Source organism: Leptodactylus fuscus, chromosome 1, assembly GCF_031893055.1.
Source record: "Leptodactylus fuscus isolate aLepFus1 chromosome 1, aLepFus1.hap2, whole genome shotgun sequence".
In the NCBI taxonomy this organism is placed as follows: domain Eukaryota; kingdom Metazoa; phylum Chordata; class Amphibia; order Anura; family Leptodactylidae; genus Leptodactylus; species Leptodactylus fuscus.
The window spans coordinates 17,786,481-17,802,268 of record NC_134265.1 but is presented as its reverse complement, the minus strand read 5'-3'; the positions used below and the strand labels follow the sequence as shown (position 1 = coordinate 17,802,268).

The 15,788-nt window shown below is 47.9% G+C and overlaps 1 protein-coding gene across 1 annotated transcript in view; it reads right to left on the bottom strand.

Moving 5' to 3' along the window:
• Positions 1 to 13,917, bottom strand: part of LIFR (LIF receptor subunit alpha) — a 42,644-nt gene extending 28,727 nt beyond the window's left edge. Inside the window, exon 1 of the mRNA XM_075267591.1 lies at positions 13,788 to 13,917. The gene's annotated coding sequence lies outside the window, so the exon portion shown is untranslated. The remainder of the gene's footprint in view (positions 1 to 13,787) is intronic.
• Positions 13,918 to 15,788: the final 1,871 nt, after the last annotated feature.

Genomic DNA, 15,788 nt, shown 5'->3' with positions numbered 1-15,788 from the left:
GACATCAAGAATATCTTCCTCCTAGAACTAGAAATCGCTCAAAAAGCAGGATCAAAAAACATAAACAAAAAAAGTCCTCATAAGAATTAAAAAAAACAATATGGCTTCTGGAAGGCCGGGAGGTAAATTAAAATAAAAAATGGCTGCTGTAATTTTGAGAAGAGACATGGTCCTATAGGAATGAGAGGAAGCCCTCGGTCACGACCCCTTCTGCTATAATTTGCGCAGGCGATCACTTCCTGCTGGATTCTAGGAATTTTTCTAGTAAAAAAATACAATGTAAAAAAACGTGCAGATTGAAGTTTTACAGCGAAAATCTAAAGAACTGGTAAAAAGAAAGTGTCGGTGCCGTTGCGGCCTGACTCGCCGCATGTTTATAGAAGCCAGCGACGCCTTGCAGGTTCCTGCAGATTAATATCTCACGTAGTATACTACCCTCTTTGTTTCGATGCCCTCGGGCCTCTCACCTATGTGACAAGGCAAACAGTTGCTGGCTGGCATGAGCGGGAAGAACGTTCAGGAAGGACAGACGTGATTCAGTAGTGAGGAGAACATCGTGTCACTGGAAATAGCAGTCCCATGTAAGAGGGTACGGCCGCTTCCGTTACTAATCCAAATTATTAGGGGGGGGGGGGAGGAGGGGGGAGTGAGAAAAACTGCAGCTGCCCATTATAGGGGCCAATTCTAGGCGGAGGACGGAAATAAGCGTAGAAGTCGTGGAGAGAACACGGTCAATGTTGCAACAAGATGGGATTCTGACAACCCAAAGAGTCTCCCCTGAGGGGGTAAGGTCGCCCCTGCTGTCAATTTGGGCATTTGTATAGGGAGGAGTCAATGCAGGTAATGGTGTAGATTTCTCAATTCATAGTGGTCACAGCATGGGGGTCCCCAACCCGTGCTCTCCCCATAGGGGAGGGTCCTATATCTAAAAGGGTATTTATGGTATATCCAATGGCTGCGAAGGGAAACCCCTTAAGATTGGGGACACAGAGGCAACGGGCGAGATGCCGCAACTCACTCCAATCTCGCCCACGTGCGGCAAATAAAACCCGTGGGCTATAAACCTGCAGAGGGCCGGTGGGTTTTATCCGCGGCTTTGCAGGGTTCTGGTGACGCATCAGATTGCAAAACTTATCCGAAGGGGTGCGTGGCCCCAGGCTTAAAACTAGAGATGAGCGCAGCACTCCTGAAATTAATGGCGGCTTCATTCAGAGCGGGAGATCAAAGGCCACCATTCTCCTGATCAGTGTAGGCGTGAGCGGATGGACCCCCACTGATCTGCAAGTTCTATCCTTTCCTATAGGAGAAACTTGATTTTGTGGAAAAGCCTCTTTAAGGGTCGTCCAAAGAATACGGATAACTTATCCACAGGATCAGACTGGTCAAGGTCCCACACCAGGACCCATACCGATCAGCTGATACGGCTCTACTCCCATCCACTTCGGTTCCTATGTCTGTATACGCTGTATCCAGTTTCAAGCTCTGTATACTGTATACTCTGTATACCGTAGCAGCTCTGCTCCCAGTCACTTTATAGGGTAGCCAATAAAGACCAATAAATTGGAAATCCATGGCAGTATCATCGGACAACGTGATTTTTTTCTTTGCTTTTACAGTAACATTCACATCACGGTGTCACGAGAATATTATTCCTGCGCAGTTCACATATAATCGCCCCCTACAATCATGGGAACCTTTATCTGGGCGCGAAGCCAAGACCAAGGTCAACACACAAGGTGGAGGGCACCAGGAATACTAACACAATACCAGGCAACAATTTCTGATCATGCTGATCCTAAGTAGGTTTTAGTCCAACGTTGACTGTCAATCAGGGGTCTCGAAAAGCTGGATACATAGCGGGCCCTCAAGGCTACGGGGGCCCAGAGGCTAAAGGTCGTTAGGTGCATTGCATGTAACTGAGCTGTATTGGAATAGTTGGAAAAATGACCCCGCCCCCTCTCTGACATCACATCCTGCTCTGCAACGATTGGTTGAAACTGTACCACACAGACTTCCTCCTCTACCCACCCCCTTATAGAATAACATAAGGCCTCATGCACAGGCCAAGGCTCTCCCAATGGGGGTCTCGCGTTCCATTCCGAGGGTCCATGAACGCAGAGAGTTCCGATATGAAGTTGGTCAATGTTGTGGACTTGTCATAGAAGCGTCATCCTACTATTTCGGGAAATGGAAATGTCAGCTGGAAAACGGGGGTGGTCCACGAGGCCCGGGGCACACAAGAGGATGATCCTCCCTATACAATGGTGCAGTGTCAGACATCAGGATGTAGTTAAGAGTTTGTCTGGACGGCGTCACAGTAAGGACGCTCAGAGGACGCCATGTCTCGGAGCCGATACTGTTTTTGTTGTCCTACTGTCCACGGTTGGCCCTGCATGAAATCTTAATAACGCGGCACATTCTCTATACGGAGCAACGTCCCCAAAATAAAAGATCCCGGAAATACAACTTATTGTGTGGTGAGAACCATCTGTTAACTTTAACCTATTGCAAAATTGTGAAAAGTGATTGATTAAAGGGATTTTGACCCAAAAACTAAAGATGCCATACAAGAGCGTCTCAATTTTAGAAAAATGTCCGCCATAACGTCAGAAAATGACCATTCTTTCTAATGGCCAAGCACAGACTAGACTATAGGCGGCGTCCAGCAACATTTATCGAAGATGAATGGTTGGGGACCCCCGCATACGAGTTGGTTAAAGAAGCTTCGTGTTCGGGCCTTATGACTACTTAGCAAGAATAGCGCCGTGAACTGTGTAGTGGCCATGCTTGGTATTGTAGCAATAGCTGATCTGTGAGGGTCCTGGGTATAAGACCCCCCTATTGCAAAGGGATGCCCTATTCTAAGAAAAGGTCATCACAGTCCCTATAAAACACTCAATGGACGACTAGGCCAAGCCCAGAAGATTCCACGTCACGATGATAAAGATACGAATGTCAACAAGATCCCCCCCCCCCCCCCCCCGTCCCACCACAGTCATCTGGTATCTATTAGACAAGTCAATGATACGCGGCGGTGCAGAAGTCGCTCCATCTGATCGCAATTACTCAGCTTATTACTAGTAAAAGTGCTATAAATACAGAAGACCTACATAAATAGAAGGAAGGTGTCTAACTTTACGAGGACCTTACTATGCGTTTCGCTGTACGGTTTCTATCCACTTCGTAAGGAGAGACTCTGCAAGGAACAAAATCTTCCACGGTCAGTCTCTTGACGGCTCACAATGCGCCATACATTAGGTATCTGGGTAAGAAGTGGGGTCTTCCTGGGTCTCCTACCATACAGTCCCTTCTCATTCAGACGCTGACGCTGGATAGTACGGGGTGACACTGTTATACCCTCGGACTGCAGAGCAGCTTGAACTTGTTTGGATGTTAGTCGAGGTTCTTTATCCACCATCCGCACAATCTTGCGTTGAAATCTCTCGTCAATGTTTCTTTTGCATCCACATCTAGGGAGGTTAGCCACAGTGCCATGGGCTTTACACTTCTTGATGACACTGCGCACGGTAGACACAGGAACATTCAGGTCTTTGGAGATGGACTTGTAGCCTTGAGATTGCTCAGGCTTCCTCACAATTTTGCTTCTCAAGTCCTCAGACAGTTCTTTAGTCTTCTTTCTTTTCTCCATGCTCAATGTGGTCACACAAGGACACAGGACAGAGGTGGAGTCAACTTTAATCCATTTCAACTGGCTGCAAGTGTGATTTAGTTATTGCCACCACCTGTTAGGTGCCTCAGGTAAGTAACAGGTGCTGTTAATTACACAAATTAGAGAAGCATCACATGATTTTTCAAACAGTGCCAAAACTTTTGTCCACCCCCTTTTTTATGTTTGGTGTGGAATTATATCCAATTTGGCTTTTTGACAGTTCTTTTTGTGGCTTTCCATGGAAGACAAATTAAATGAAGATAATAATACCAAAGAATTTGTGATTGCAATCATTTTCTCGAAGAAAAGGAGTATTATCTGTCAGAATTGCAGGGGTGCCAATACTTTTGGACAAAACTGTATTGTAAAGGACAGGTTGTCACTATTCTACTCCCAGAAAACCCCCTTTAAACATTAAGCTTATGTAATACTTCATGGCTCCTCCGGGGGCAGTACTGAGAAACTGAACAATGAAGCTAGCCATACAACATTAGATCGGGTACTGTGAAGATCCACCAGGGAATCTAGAAGGGAAATGGCCGAACAACTACATCTAGCGGAATACTATGGTGGAGCAGGAAGCTTCTGGCCTCCAGCATCCTGCTTTACCATCTATTGATATCATATGAAGACATGTTGCACCAGGGGGACGAGGATGGGTAAGTGGGTGCTGCGGAGGAGCATGACTAGGTGTCTGGGGGCCACAGGGGAGCAGGATGATAATGACAGGTGAATTTTGATATGTTCTGGATGGATAGGATGGTGTAGCTTTCACACGGCGCAATTGTGATGCAGTTGCATCAGAACAAGCATGAAATCGTAATCTGGATTTTGGTGGAATTTTCTAAATCTACGAGTGCAACAGACTTATGTTCCATCTGGAAATTAAAATTTGGTTCAAATTTTAGAGGATTCTTGCCTGAATCTGAATCGACCCAGTGACGTGGCGGGGGAATGGCGGCGTTCTCCTGGTGTGTCTCTCTATTTACATTACGTATTAGCAGATTTTTGTGGTTGCTTGTCTTCATACAAGATTCTCCGCCACAGCTTATGTTTGCATTCCACTAATGTAAAAAGTTACAGTGTTTACAGAAGATAAAAGAAACAATGTCACAAGAATACGGCGACCGGCGACGCTCGAGAGTCAAAATATTTAAAGGGAAGGGGTCACTTATTATATTATTAAACCAAAATAGTGAAATCAATCATTTTATTTAGATTTTTTTAAATTCTATTTCCTGTCCATGATGATGGGGGCGGCCATCTTGCCTGAGCTTCTCCTCCGCTCTGTTCACAGCATTTCGTGATCTGCTTTACAGCACAGTCATGTCCATAGGCAGCAATAATCTGAGGACTATGGGAGAGTTTTCTACACATGCTCAGTGCGGGGAGGGGGAGGGGACAAGCCGTGACATCATCTAAAAACGGGGGTACTAGGGGTATAAGGCGGTGTTCTTCCTGCCCCCTTGTTGTGCCGGAAAAAGGTTGTCAGATCCGAGTTGTCAGTAGATCCATGAGACTAGGTCCAGCGCCCCCTGTCCTTGTCCTGTATGGAGCTGTGTATACCAAGTGAAAGAGCGGCACCCCCCGAGGGGCAAGAGATCAATGCAAATTCCCACCGAATATAAGAGTCCGAGTGTTCAGGCCCAATTTGACACTACAACATGGCGGCCACAGGACACCTTACAGCGTGGCTCCTGCAGGACCGGACAGATCGCCCATTGATAAGAAGGGCCGGCGCGGACTTCCTGCGATGACAATGGACGTCCTTGTTACGCTGCTTTTTTTTTCCTGAAGTGCCGGCTATAAACGTACCGGACCGTTCACACTACGAGCGGCTGCTGCTTATTAACCCTTTCAGGGCACAGCCTGGGTTCTCATTAAGGCAGCGCCGGGTCCTTGTTTTTTTTTTTTTTGCGCTCTGAGTCTATTTTTTTTGTATTTTTTTTCTGTACATATAAAAAAAATTTGTTTTTTTTTTAGTCTTTGCATCCCTAAGACCTCATCACCCTGGTACGGATGTGAGTGAACGGCACCTAGTACTTTATTTTTTAACATTTTCAGATAATTTATTGATATATTAATTTATTGAAATTTGGAGCAAATAATAAACTCACAAATCTTCCATCCCCCCCCCCCCCCCGGCGATATCAGCTGATGGCAGGGGTTAACCGATAGCACCCAGGGGCCACATTCCTAAAAGTGATGCCAATAATTGCTGCATCTGTTAAAGGGGTTTTCAGGATTTTGCCGCAGATAACTTGTCCTTAGCATAGTTCATTAATAGCGGAGGGGGGGGAAACTCACTACTTCGCTAAGTGAAGGGTCCAGAACAAGCTACACGGTGGCAGAGGCAGGCACGGCCGGTGGGCCCTTTGCAGACGACCGTGATGTGGGACAGTGAGCGATCCGTGTATTTCCCAGATCACAACCATGATTTGCACGGTCCCAGTCTGGGCTGCATCAGATAGGACAGGTCCTATTCCTGTCCCATTTTGTGGCCCATGCTCCCCTGTCTCCTATTCTTTAATTGATAGGAGCCACAGACACACGGCCCGTGCATGGGCAGCACACAGGGACGTCTCCGTGTCCCCCGTGCTTTTAATTCACGACAAGGCGCCTGCACCGGCCTTATACGGTGCAGGGAAGCAGACGCGGTGCACAATGCTCTGCGTGCATTCAGTATTCTGTGGACATGGGAGGTCACTGCAATGGGCTGAAGTGGGTGGTGACGGGGGGGGTAGGACCCCATTAATCTGCTATGGATGACCTATTCAAAGGAAAGCCCCCGCATACTCCTTTACACGTAGAATGCCATTTTTGCAAAACAAAGGTGTTCTTTTGCAGGTAAAAATAACCTGCTGTGTTATTCTAGGTTCACACTCGGGCTAGGCCAAGTGAGGACCCGAAAAACGGAAACCCAATCCGTTCACAAAGCGGTTACCCACGAACCCCATACACTGTAATAGGTTCCGCCCCCTCAAAAAAACGCAGAAAGCTAAGTCCTGCTTGCAAGATTTTTCTCTCCACATTTTGCAAGCGGATTCAGGGATGTGATGCAATAAATAAAATCTCATTCATTTTACTGCAAACGTAAATTGTGCCTTGTTTTTTTTGCTTGCTGCATTTCTGCGATGAGCTAGGCATCAGGTGTGAAGATCCTATATAGGAGGAGGGGGGATAAAAAGACCATGCGTGCAACCCCTCGCTGTATAGAGACTAGGACGCCACCGGGGACATTTACAAGGGGTTAATAAGTGCAGGAAAACGTGCAGATTATCCCCGGTCCCCTGTCACCGAGGTGCGGAGCTCAAGGGACCCAACAGGATGAAACAGAATGGAAAACCATGGAAAAGACAGTATCGGAGTCTAGACTGGACGCAACGTCCCAAAGGGACAAAGGGATACAGATATATACACACAAGGTAACACGCAGCAATATATGGACACAGAATGGAGGTGGGGGTGTGGGAGACGGATATATGGGATACAGGGAATAATATATACACAGGGTTGAGGGTATATGGAGATATATATATGATTTAGGGGATGCAGAGATCGATATACAGGGTGCAGGGGATACAGATATATGGGGAAGGTATATACCAGACCAGATCCTCGCCCGGGGATGAATGACATGGATCAGGTACAGGCCGCTGCTCACGTCTGGATGTCATCAGGCCTATATTTAGTTGTGGGTCACCTCTCGCCCTGTCCATGTGTTGGGATCTCACCCTGTCACTGACATTATCTAACGTTCTTCATAGATACAAAGCTATTCTTAGACACGTCTCTGTCACCTCGAATAAACTGCAGGGGAGGGGGAAAAAAAAGCAACATGGCTGACCTTGTCGCTACCGTCAGGGTTGCGACTCCCTCGGTATTTGAGAACAAAATGCAAAAAAAAAAAAAAAAACGAAAATAAAAACATATCCGTTATACTCAGGTCTTTGGTTTGCATCACTTTACAAAGGGGGTAACAAAATGAGCCCCCTCCTTTGCGCTAGATCACAGTCACGACTGATTGCAGCATCTAAAGGGTTAAACCGCCAATAGTCCAACGGCCCAGTGCCCCTAGTGTGAAGGTCACGGTCATCACAGGGATACAATGAACAGGACACCGAATATGTGCCATAGGGAACGTTTCTGGAACAGCAGTGCTAATCCCCCCCCGCCCGCCTGCAAAGCCGATGTGTGAACCTGCCGACCCCGAGACCGGCTGGAGGATGGATTATAACTGCAGATATTCTGTATATCTATATTTATATTGCAGTTATAACAAGGCATAATATGTATCATCTCTATATATACCTCCTAAAAGAAGGAGGCCGAGCTGCAATACCGAAACCAGCCACTGTACAATGTGCGGCGCTGTGCTTGATGCTTTGTTGGGTCAGATGTAAGGACACATGACTGGTCTGACTACACAGATTTAGTTGTAGTCTGTTAGCGTGCAGACCCATCGCTCTGCCTAGGAGCTGTAGACATTTTTTAGGAATACTTTTGCAATGTTATTTTTTATTTCTGATACATTTGAGAAGTTACAAGGAACTGGTCCAGGGGCAGCTATAGGAAAACTCACAATCTCTACAAGGAAACAGTCACCACTTCAATACACTTGAGACGGTGTCACGCGGCCGGTCAATGGAGGAAGAGCCCTCGAAGGAGAGATAACAGGTCTGAGGGGGCCGGGAGTATTTTAGGAATCCATAAACCATGAAAGCACTCCTGCCAAGGTCAAGGGTTATACCAGGTACGAAAAGACAAATAATAGTGCAATACCCATCACAGCCACACGACTATAGTGGCGCCATTTGTTTCTACCCCAATGAATACAATCCACAGAAAGCAATGAAACTTACGTCTGCGCTTACATTGAGGAGTCTAATAAGGAACGACCTACCACACCGCGCCAGCTACTGGAGACTTAGCAGAGGGGTCGTCCTCACCCCCCCACCTTTACTCCAGCTACTCAGTGGTTAATTAATGACGGGATTCATTAGCAGGAGAGGCCTGGTCAATAAGTAATGAAGGTTACAGATTTATACAGGTGAACGTAAATCACCCGTGGCTGGACGTTTAGCGCTTTAACCAGGGCAGGTCTATTGCTGAACAGAAATTCTGCTGCAGATGTTATCATGTACAGTCTATACGCTGAAAACACCCCTCTGCTGCAGTGTGGACAATGCTCTGTGAGCTCAACACAGCAGCAGCAGCTGCACAGGTCTCTCTACTAGTTTGCTACAATGTATCAGTCTGGAGTCTGTGCTGTTGAGCTCACAGAGCATTGTCTAGACTGGATACATCAGCAGCTGCATAGATCTCTCTACTAGTTTGCTACAATGTATCAGTCTGGAGTCTGTGCTGTTGAGCTCACAGAGCATTGTCTAGACTGGATACATCAGCAGCTGCATAGATCTCTCTACTAGTTTGCTACAATGTATCAGGCTGTTGAGCTCACAGAGCATTGTCTAGACTGGATACATCAGCAGCAGCTGCACAGGTCTCTCTACTAGTTTGCTACAATGTATCAGTGTGGAGTCCAGGCTGTTGAGCTCACAGAGCATTGTCTAGATTGGATACAATGTATCAGCCGAGAGCAGGACTAGCTATGTACAGCTTCAGACGACGCCCTGCAGTTCTGCAAGCTAATACACCCTACAACACGCCGTCTCCGTGACCGTCGGTGTTTCAATCACGTCCCATTTCTCTCTACTCTAATAGTCCTGGTATAAAAGGTCAAAACTCAGAAAATACCATTATAAGAGGATCTAATCCGGACACAAGGCAAACATCCACAGGAAACATGGCGGCACAGAGCAAAATGCAAGTCCTTGATACGTCCTCTCCTGGCGAGTAGTACGGGGACAGCAAGAACGGCTAGATTTATTTGTAATATTTTATTTTGATGTATAAATGGTATAAAAAGACGAAATTCTGAAATTTCTAGAGATGAAAAAGCGTCTTTAAAGGTGGATTTAAGGGTCAAAAAACCCCAAAACAAAACAGACAATTATACAAGTATGAGCACAACCACCAGTATGTACCAGTCACAACATAAACGGGGGAAGAAGCCTTATAGTAACAACGAAAAAAATAAAAATAAAATAACCCCAACCTTATGGAAGGCAGAAAAGGTAAAGAAAATCCAAAACCTTACTCTGATTCTAGGATCATACTAGCACTGGGCGTCCGTTGTTCTGGTCCATCAGAGCTCAAGAGATCCTAATGACTATAAATGCGGTCCGTCAGAATTTTAATTTTTTTTTTTTAAACTGCCGGACTTTTTCATCCACCAATTTTAGACAGATCTGTGCTGGACGGGGATACTTGGAAGAGGAGAAGCCAATGGGAGAGAGATGAGAGAGCGAGCTAGGAGAGAGAGAGAGAGCGAGAGCTAGGAGAGAGAGAGAGAGAGCGAGAGCTAGGAGAGAGAGAGAGAGAGAGAGAGCTAGGAGAGAGAGAGAGAGAGCGAGAGCTAGGAGAGAGCTAGGAGAGAGCTAGGAGAGAGCTAGGAGAGAGCTAGGAGAGAGCTAGGAGAGAGCTAGGAGAGAGCTAGGAGAGAGCTAGGAGAGAGCTAGGAGAGAGCTAGGAGAGAGCTAGGAGAGAGCTAGGAGAGAGCTAGGAGAGAGCTAGGAGAGAGCTAGGAGAGAGCTAGGAGAGAGCTAGGAGAGAGCTAGGAGAGAGCTAGGAGAGAGCTAGGAGAGAGCTAGGAGAGAGCTAGGAGAGAGCTAGGAGAGAGCTAGGAGAGAGCTAGGAGAGAGCTAGGAGAGAGCTAGGAGAGAGCTAGGAGATAGATCTAACCTGTCCACTGTCGGCTCCTGGTTCCCTGTCCGTTGCGTGCCAGGGCTCACCAGACTGATCAGTGACCTCAACGATTGCTAATAAGGAACTGATGACATATGCGAGTGACATCACCAGTCCGTGGCCAGTGGTCATGTGAGCCTCATGGCATCCAGAGTGGAGCCCGACATATGGTGGAAAAGGGTCTGGGAGCGGACAATAGGGCACCAGTGGCCGTCCCAATCCTCGACAACCCCTTTAAGCCGCCACCCCCCCCCCCCATTCATGTCCAAATCTACAACCCTCACCAGTATCTGTACAACATATCTAGTCACTGTATACGGTCAATCTTAGTGTAACAGGTCAACACTTGGAATATTCTGTTACACGAGGACATTACCCAGATTCCAGGCAGACGTACACAGGAAATAGGGCGATAAACAGCAAATATAAACAGTATACAAGTCCTGCCGGTGAAGATCTACAGGTATCCAGAAAATTCTACAAATAAAACCTTAAAAAAGAAAAAAAAAATACTAAAACTATACATTTATATAGCTCTGAACTGTAACACTATGACAAATGATCCAATGTTATCCTGCAATACAGGAACCCTGACACACTGATGTCTGCTATATAATGCGGAATATCCCAAGACTAAGGACTAAGAGAAGAAATCTGTGACAAGACGTCCTCAAGTGTCTTCTCATCGACGGATCTCCAACCCCATGACATGTTTTATATACTAGAACTGTCTAATAATCTAGAAAATCCAGGAGCCATTGGAGTGAGGAATTGTAGCCACTATCTTGTATTCTTGGAAAGCAGAGACTTGCAGAAGGATATTGTAATGTTCTCAAGACACAAGAGTCCAGGTCTACGAGAGTCTTTACTCCACTTCAGTAGTGGAAGGTGGAATTATACAGGGAGCTTCAGAGACACAGCCAGGCCAGCTCTTAGTGGAAACAATGCTCTGTGAGCTCAGCAGCCTGGATCTCAGACTGATACATTGTAACAAACTCAGAGATTTATGCAGCAGCTGCTACTGCCATGTTGAGCTCACAGAGCATTGTCTAGACTGGATTCATCATCAGAAGCTGTACAAATCTCTCTGCTAGTTTGCTACAATGTATCAGTCCAGGCTGTTGAGCTCACAGAGCATTATCTAGACTGGATACATTGTATCAGTGTGAAGTCGAGGCTGTTGAGCTCACAGAGCATTGTCTAGACTGGATACATCAGCAGCAGTTGCATAAATCGCTCTGCTAGCTTGCTACAATGTATCAGTCCAGGCTGTTGAGCTCACAGAGCATTGTCTAGACTGGATACAATGTATCAGTGTGGAGTCCAGGCTGTTGAGCTCACAGAGCATTGTCTAGACTGGATACAATGTATCAGCTGAGAGCAGGACTCACTATATACAGGGTTACTGCCTCAGTCACTGACATGGGCCCACACGGCACACAAATATCAACCACAGACCCGGCACATGTAGCCTTATATTTACACACAAAAAACAAACCCAAAAAAGTAGAAATTCAGAGACTGATATTGGACGGAGGAGAACATCTGATACCCATGAGGACCTGAGTCAGTGTCTGTGCTGGTGACTGTTCACACACGAACCACCTTGTACATTCTATATATGTCGATCCTACAATATTCGGCATCTTCAAAGGGAATTGAAACCCTCTCCCCTGATAATGTGGAATAGGTTCCAGTCCTATAACTGCAGAATTAGGAATATCACTGTATAACTATAGGTGATGTATACGAGCTGTGATCTGCTGGGGACGGAACCGTTACGGAAAGATTTTCTTCCATTTTACAGAATTTCAGGTCTCTTCGGTTTCCGCCCATTTTTCCAGAATTGTTGCCGCTGACACGTGAAGGAAAACTTTACTGAAACTTCTGTCCTCTAAGTATAAACATTCTAAGATCTTATACATTGTATCCACATGACAAACAGCAACAATGTATCACAAAGCACATGCAGTCAATTCACTACTGGGGTTAGACATATGTAGCAGAGCTGGATTTGCGGCGTGCACAATATATACCCATTATAGGGGGCAACAGTGGCACAGGATGGCGATTCTATTCATCACATGGCCATGTTATATCGCCTGGATAACGGATGCAAATTCCGCCCCAACCGCGGGTCTTATGTATAACCAAATAATAGAAGGACAAGTTCAGCTCTGCTACATCTTTTGTATCCGTACTCCAAGTCTCATCTATAGTTACAGTATATGGACAGGACACTATACTATACAAAGTCAATTCATCTCTGGGAAAGCTGGGTGAATAGCATCACAGCTCTGACAAGAGGTCACTCTTCTTTCCCAAACTCCTGAATGTCAAATCTGTCCTGTTAGATTGAGATACAACACTGATATATCTGAGAGCTGCACTAGCCATCACCCAGCTTTCCCAAAAACAGATATAAATGAAGAAACCACAGAGGAGAATTTTTACAACCTGAAGATGACAAATTGGCCGCGACCGCAAAACACAAACAGATCTGAAGGAGCGCTGAGGAATCCCCGAGATGGTTTCACCAGATTTTATGGAATATTTTGTACAAATGTCAAGAAAAATCAAATGTAATCCGAGCCGATCCCGTACACTGCGAATAGCGATTGTTATCACACCCCAGGGGGGGAAGGGGTTAACATCATAAGCACTGATGATATACTGAATTACATAGGGGAGGGGGTCTGATCCCGAGGACCCCCGGGAAGATTACAATGATGGATCATAACAGGCCCGACCACCATCAGCGCTATGTCCAAACTGCAACAGTCCATAACCCTGAGCAGCGCCATCTCCTGACCCCAACAGTCCCCCCCCCCCCCCAAAATCTCCTGACCCAACAGTCCCCCCCCCCCAAATCTCCTGACCCCCAACATCTACTAAAAACAACAGTCCCCACCAGAATCACCTGACCCCAACAGTCCTCCCCAGAATCTACTAAACACAACAGCCCCCCCAAAAAAAATCTCCTGACCCCCAACATCTACTAAACACAACAGTCCCCCCAGAATTGCCTGACCCCAACAGTCCTCCCCAGCATCTACTAAACACAACAGCCCCCCCCAAATCTCCTGACCCCAACAGTCCCCCCCTTCCAGAATCTCCTGACCCCAGCAGCCCCCCCCCATCTCCCCCTAGGTAGTACATCCAGCCCCCCCCCCCCCCCCTACATGTTGTAAACACCCAGCAGTCCCATGTAAGCCATCACCCGCAGCCCACATGCTCCATACACAATGACTGGCGCAGCCCCCCGGCCCCCTCAGCCCCGGGCCCTCTCCGTCCCGCACTCCTGACTCACATCGCCGGTGCTCGCTGCTGCTGTCCGCGGCCGCTGTGCTGAGCAGTCTGCGGGATGAGTCACCGCTCCGTCCGCCGGCCACTCACTGACACCAGCGCATCCAAGAGCCAGCTGCGGGAGACAGGGCGCCGTGACGTCACTCAGGACTGTGTGCGCTGCCCAGCCCGCCCCCTAGCGCCCGAGGAGAGACACGCCCGCCTCACCGCAGCACTGTGTATGGAGACGGCGAGGAATGTGTACAAATCACAGCCCGCCCACTCCCTAGGTGTACGCCCCCTGTGGGAGGGGCTTGCTCCCTATATTTACAGGAGTGGGATACGCCCCCTTACCGTATATGGGCGTGGCCTTCCTCCTTATGCGCGCAGTCTACTAGCCGGGGGCGGGGCCTGGCTGTGTATATAAGCAGACTATCATGGCTCCGGAGCCCGCCCCGTGCTGACCTGGGAGGGGCGCCCTTCTCTGTCTGTGTATACATCCAGCTGCTGTCTATACAGGCCGTGTATACATCCAGCGCCTCTCCTTATAGGGTCACCTTTCTGTAATAATTTTCACTTTTAAGGGCCATTTCTGGCTCTATGGTAGCCAAATGGGGTCCGACATGGCCGTAAGGGTGTCGTAGGGAAGATGGCTGACAACCGATGTGCTTCCATTGATATCCGGCGTATGGGGTTGTCATGTAGTTTACTGGGAAAGCTGACAACTGCTATAGCTTCCATTATATCTAGTTGACGGGGTCACGGATACATACCTCCCATCTTTTGAAGAACTGAAAGAGGGACAAAATGTGCGTAGCGCTCTGCGGCAAATTTAGCCCCGCCCACTTTTGTGTTGTCTCCCCCATTCTCATTAATTTTTCATGTGCCCGCACACAGTATAATCCTCCTCCAGTCACCTGTAAATTATATGTCCCCCCTCCATCTCTGCCCCCAGATTCATGTCTCCCCATCTCTGCCCCCAGATTCATGTCCCCTCCATCTCTGCCCCCAGATTCATGTCCCTCCATCTCTATCCCCAGATTCATGTCCCCCATCTCTGCCCCCAGATTCATGTCCCCCCATCTCTGCCCCTAGATTCATGTCCCCCCATCTCTGCCCCCAGATTCATGTCCCCCCATCTCTGCCCCTAGATTCATGTCCCCCCATCTCTGCCCCCAGATTCATGTCCCCACATCTCTGCCCCCAGATTCATGTCCCTCCATCTCTGCCCCCAGATTCATGTCCCTCCATCTCTGCCCCCAGATTCATGTCTCCCCATCTCTGCCCCCAGATTCATGTCCCCCCATCTCTGCCCCCAGATTCATGTCTCCCCATCTCTGCCCCCAGATTCATGTCCCCCCATCTCTGCCCCCAGATTCATGTCTCCCCATCTCTGCCCCCAGATTCATGTCTCCCCATCTCTGCCCCCAGATTCATGTCCCCACATCTCTGCCCCCAGATTCATGTCCCCACATCTCTGCCCCCAGATTCATGTCCCCACATCTCTGCCCCCAGATTCATGTCCCCACATCTCTGCCCCCAGATTCATGTCCCCACATCTCTGCCCCCAGATTCATGTCCCCTCCATCTCTGTCCCCAGATTCATGTCCCCACATCTCTGCCCCCAGATTCATGTCCCTCCATCTCTGCCCCCAGATTCATGTCCCTCCATCTCTGCCCCCAGATTCATGTCTCCCCATCTCTGCCCCCAGATTCATGTCTCCCCATCTCTGCCCCCAGATTCATGTCCCCCCATCTCTGCCCCCAGATTCATGTCTCCCCATCTCTGCCCCCAGATTCATGTCTCCCCATCTCTGCCCCCAGATTCATGTCCCCACATCTCTGCCCCCAGATTCATGTCCCCACATCTCTGCCCCCAGATTCATGTCCCCACATCTCTGCCCCCAGATTCATGTCCCCACATCTCTGCCCCCAGATTCATGTCCCCACATCTCTGCCCCCAGATTCATGTCCCCTCCATCTCTGTCCCCAGATTCATGTCCCCACATCTCTGCCCCCAGATTCA